This window comes from Austrofundulus limnaeus, unplaced genomic scaffold (genome assembly GCF_001266775.1).
Source record: "Austrofundulus limnaeus strain Quisiro unplaced genomic scaffold, Austrofundulus_limnaeus-1.0 Scaffold6, whole genome shotgun sequence".
NCBI classification, from domain to species: domain Eukaryota; kingdom Metazoa; phylum Chordata; class Actinopteri; order Cyprinodontiformes; family Rivulidae; genus Austrofundulus; species Austrofundulus limnaeus.
In genome coordinates, this window is record NW_013952408.1 from 4419103 (window position 1) to 4424611 (window position 5509).

The following is a 5509-nucleotide window of genomic DNA, read 5'->3' on the forward strand; positions in this document are numbered from 1 at the left end:
ACACACACACACACACACACACACACACACACACACACATACACACACCGTCCCCCCTCTTCCTTTGGGGAAGTGTTCAAACTTTCGCACACCTCTGTAAATGTTTCTTCAACTTTCCCAGCCCACAGATGTCATCTTGTGAGAACTCCCCGGCACAGAGATCTACCCAGGTTGGAGAGCGGAGACTGGAGGAGAGCAGGAGGGATAAACTTTGAGAACACCAGAGCGAGGTGTGTGTGTGTGTGTGTGTGTGCGTGTGTGTGTGTGTATGTGTGTGTGGGAGGGGGTGGGTATAGAAGCAATATTTGAAATTATAATTTGGTTTACTCCACTCACAGAGCGGCGCGGAGCCTGGAGCTCAGTGCTACTTACGGTTTACTATTTGTTATTTTCTTCTCTGTCTCTGTCTTATTACAGGGCTCTTGTGATAAATCCTGAAGGTAAATCCTTTCCAATGCTTCAAACGCTCCGCATAAAACTGTGAGTGTGTATTTGTCACGTTGACGTGTGTACGCGTTGGATTTACACAATTTGTGCATGTGCTATATTTATATTAAATGTGTGTGTGTGTGCTGCTGCAAACTCTCTGAGCCAAGTTTATTTTCTGTACTATCACTAGAGGGTAGCCGATTCTGATACAAGGCATGCATTTTTTTTGTTGGTTTAGTTTTAGATTATGTGCGTTGTTTGGGGGTTAATGATGCTTGACAAGTTGAAAACAACTTGTGAGTGGTGTTTTTTTGTAACTGAGGGGTATAAAAAAAACATAAGTGGATTAAAARGGCTTGTGAAGCAGGAGAGAGCCAGGCAAAATTAATTCGATTAAGATTTTTGTCCAGCTTTGGTTTTCTCGCTCAGAGTTCAGTTGAGGAAACATATTCCTACTTATTTACTTTTCCAAGTTTTAAACCTTCGCTGGCTGTGGCGCGTCCAACAGGAATATCTCAAGATTTATGTCGAGGTGCTGCCCAGGGCGAAGTATTAACCGAAACACATCTGTCACAGAGTGAGAAATCACAGGCTTTTTTTCTGCGGAAAATGTGAAGAAAATGTCAAATATGAAGCATAAGTAAAGGATGGAAGCAGAAAATGAAAGAAGACGCTTCCTCTGCATTTTACCCCATTATCTTTAACAGAGGTTCACTCTCATTCACACACACACATACACACACCTGCACACACACACCTACTGTAACTTTGGTCCCCATGTTTCAGGACCCTGAACACAAAGATTGATGGGCTCTTTTTTAGATTCAAGGGGAGCTGCCGGGGGCATGTAGAGCCCATGTTCTCCTTCTGCTTCTCTGCCACATTMACACTCCAACTCCAGCAGCTCCATTACTTAAATGGTGATCCAGTGGGGGGGTGGGGAGGGGGGAACCGGAAGACGATGACGAGCGAAACAAAGAGAAGTGGTTCCCGGCGCAGTTAAAAYGAGGAAACGCAAGGTCAGCGCTAACCGTTTCATTTCACGATCCTCTGGTCACTTTCAGAGGGTTTAATGATCCCTTCAGCACGTCAGGTCATCCATGTAAGTGGCTGACTTGTTGTACACGGAGCCAACGTGACCCTTCATCCTGGAACGTTCAGGATGAGGGAGTACTATGTGCAGTCAGTCTGCTGCAGCCTGCAGACATACTTTCAGCCTAATGATGAAAAGACTGTGAGAACATCTCGAATATGTGCTTTAAATTTAAACTTTATGGCTCCTATTCTCTGTGGGAACCTTTACAGCATCTCCTGCGCAATGTTTTCAGTACTTCTGTGTAGTCAAAATCTGATACTAATGTGTAAATAAAATGGTAAAGATCTGAGGGGCTAAATTGTTTAGAACAAAAAGGTGGGACAAGCAGTTCAACAGTCATCTGCAGTTTATTCAAATCATGTTAAAACCACGGGTATGTAGTTAAGGATAATTTTGAGAGTTGGCTGCAAACTGAGCTCCACGGAGGAGCTTGTACAAATAAGCGGTGCTTTGTACCAGCAAGTGTTTAGGTAGCGCCACATAGGTACCACAGGAGATTCAAGGATTTCTCAAACAAGCATAATTGAGTCATGCAGGACTGGGTATGTTTTGGATGAGGGAATGACATTAGAACATGATATAAACCTCAGAAAAGTCAATTTTGCATAATAACCCTTCCCCTTTATAAAATGCATAATATCAATAATAAGTTACTTCACAAATAAACGTAGCTCCAAACTTGATCCAGTAACTATMAGAGCTTACAGGGTGCCGACTTCTTATCCATTTAAAACTATAAACTTTTTTTCTTGTCAGCGTGCTCCAGAGTATGAGGAGGATAAGGAAAAACAGAGACCAAACAAGTCTCTGTCCAGATTTGTATGGAAACAGGCAGGTTAAAGTTCTGCAGGTGCCGTGTGTGAAAATCCAAACAAAAATAAATCTTAACTTGACAGACAGAACAAAATAGGCTGGAGCAGGAACAACCCTCATTAAAGCAGCACTGAACTAAATGTTTACTGTCATGAGGGGTTATACAGTCACTCATTTGAAACAAAATCTTTGTTAGTAACTTTCACTAAAATGTATTTTGTTGTCTTTTTTTTTTTTTTTTGGACTGCATCTACCTCCAAAACAGTGATGCTTTCAGAATATTATTTATAATGGGACATTCTGTATTCTCTCCATGTGTGTATGGGTTTTCCATGTACAGGCTGTATCAGAAAAAAAAAAGATTATCTCAGAAAAATCACCATAAAATTAACAAAGATAATAATTTTGAAAATGTGGGCGTAACCTTTGGTAGAGGGGATCATTCTGCTTCGAATGACACCAAAATCTTAGTTAACGCTTCACGCTCCAGTGAGTAGGGACAGTTGGAAATTCACAAAATTCATGTCCTTTGCGCAAGGTAATGTGAGGGTTAAAATACGATCTGTCACATCAAATTAAAATGTTGTTTTAATGAAAGAAAATGACCACACGATCCCATTATCTTGTACCAGGTAATGGAATAATTACATGTAATACCCACTGAATACATAATGTACATGTACAGTACATTACATGTAATGTTAGTTGGCTGGATTGACTTGTCCACGGCCACTTCACGTGTTTGTTAACCCTTGGTTATGATCCACACTAAAATGAGATGTTTTTGTTTCAATGTTAGGACTTGAAAGGGTTAATTATTTTAAAAACGCCTTGGCATGCACGTAAAACACCATAATTTTATGTGACAGTTCGTYTTTTAACCCTCACATTTCCTTGAGCAAAGGACATGAATTTTGTGAATTTCCAACTGGCCCTGCTCACTGGAGCGTGYAGCYTTAACTAAGATGTTGGTGTCATTCGAAGCAGAATGATTGCCTCTGCCAAAGGTTACGCCCACATTTTCAAAAGTATTACCTTTGTTAATTTTATGGRGATTTTTCTGAGAGTATCATTTTTTTCTGATCCACCCTGTACGTATATTCCTGTTTCATCTCAAGAACCAAAAACGTGAACGTTGGGAGTACCCCGCCCCTCGCACAGTGACTGCTGGATATGAGCACCAATGACTCCTGTGACCCTGAAAGGAAGAAAAAGATAAGAGATGGATAGATGAATGGGAGATTGGTTAAGATGATATTTCTTATTGAGAAAAGCACTGCCTCAACTTGTTGAAGCTTGTCCTCTCCTAAATTTATTTTTTATAAAAACACATTGTGGATAAAAACCTCCTGAGACCCTGCATACTAATGTTGAGGACATTGGTGCTAGACCGGTTGTTCTTATTTAAGGTGACTAGATTTATGATTTTTAAAAAAATTAAATAAAATACATGTTTATTTTTTCAACTCCTAATAATTCAAAACCCTTTATTGTTAGGTTTTACTAATTCTAAGCAGCTGGGGCAAATGTTTGGGCCTTAAGAGGATAAAATGGAACTTGTTGGCACCCCTGCTCTAAAAAGTGACGACACAAGTGAGGCCACAAAATCTTTAAAACCCATCAGAGAGAGAATGGAGCCACAGACATGCAGAGAAAACTCCTTTCTCTTCAGACCGCCATTTGTTCCACAGGAAGTTGATTACTGTCCCATCGGCCACCTAACAGATCAATAGCTATCTGGAATCACATGTCTCCGAGCGTGTTTGTGCGTGACTCAATGAAATTCTGCTTGTGTGTGTAATAAAACACAGTGGTCAGAGAGAGAGGGAGAGAGGTGTTCCAGTTTGACTTTAGTTGTCGCTGCTCAGAGCTGTCCTTCGTGTACCTGAGACAGACGGGAACATGAGTGACAAGGAGGGAGGAGAGGGATTTGCGTTTGTGATCAGAGCTTTGACACCGGTGAATTTAATTAATGCAGAGGCCCATTTTTGTGTCGGCGTGTGTGTGTGTGTGTGTTCCCCTTTCTGCCTGCCTGCAGGCAGAGTGCTGCCACTGTCAATAGTTTGTCCTTCATCAGCCAGCTCAAGGTTGACCAATAACCACTGTAGCACATGCACATAACCATTTCCTCTTTCTCTTCTTCTCATTCTCATTTGTCTTAATTTTTTACACATCTGGAAACAATCCTTCCCATCCATCTATTCTTTTWAAAATTTTTTACACATTTGTTGCAGTTATTTCATTCATTTCATGATTTACTGTATAATGACAGCGCTCCATCTTGATTACAGGTTGTCAAAGTCCTCGCTGGACCACTAGTGGGCTCTCTGAACATCTATTTTAAAGCCTGCTGGCACCATTTACTGCCAGATCTGTCATTCATTATTAGATATAATAAGTGCATTTTCAGTTTGAATGTTTCCCGCAGCAGCCATTTGCACAGTCTGTTCTTGTGATTGACTGACCATTATTTTAATGCCAGTATGAGTCATACCAAGGTCCTTTTGTTGTAAATGGGCTAAACTAATGGGGCAGAATGTGCTCACATTTTCCTCACATTATACTCAATTTAAGTTTATTTGCAAGTGACTGGGAAAATAGACCAAATGTTTGAAGCAGCTGTTTGCGGATCCTTGTAAAGCTGTTCTGACATAAATAAACATCCATTTGGGGGCATTGTTGCCTGTTGATACAATATGAGTTTCAATAGTTGCGTAAAATGACAATCTATTCATTCGTTTGGGTCAAGCCCTCTTCTATCTGATGGAAAAATAATAATTTAAGTGCCTCTCCTTCTCCAGATGCTCCCGGATGACCCTCATGCCTACAAAAGATCGATGGTAGAGGTGTATTAAATGATTGCTTTCTGTAATATGACAACAATAACAAGGGGAAAACAACAGAAACAGTTTACTTTATAAAAAAGAGTCATTCATCGTTTTAAAAAAATAACTCTAGAAGAGTGTTTGTGAAACCCATAGGATTTATTTCACTTTTCTACAACATACAGACCCAAACATCTCTTTTTTATAACAAGAATGTTAGCAACAGAATTTAATGAAAATTTCAAAAAGTCATTTTTGGATAGGTAGGTAGGTAGGTAGGTAGGTAGGTAGGTAGGTAGGTAGGTAGGTAGGTAGGTAGGTAGGTAGGTAGGTAGGTAGGTAGGTA

The 5509-nt window shown here is 40.3% G+C and overlaps 1 long non-coding RNA gene across 1 annotated transcript; it reads left to right on the forward strand.

Moving 5' to 3' along the window:
• The first annotated feature begins 208 nt into the window (after nucleotides 1-208).
• Nucleotides 209-5219, forward strand: LOC106534765 (uncharacterized). Its single transcript, XR_001312380.1, has 3 exons — nucleotides 209-230; nucleotides 418-480; nucleotides 4630-5219. It is a non-coding gene; the product is annotated as an uncharacterized LOC106534765 (long non-coding RNA).
• Nucleotides 5220-5509: the final 290 nt, after the last annotated feature.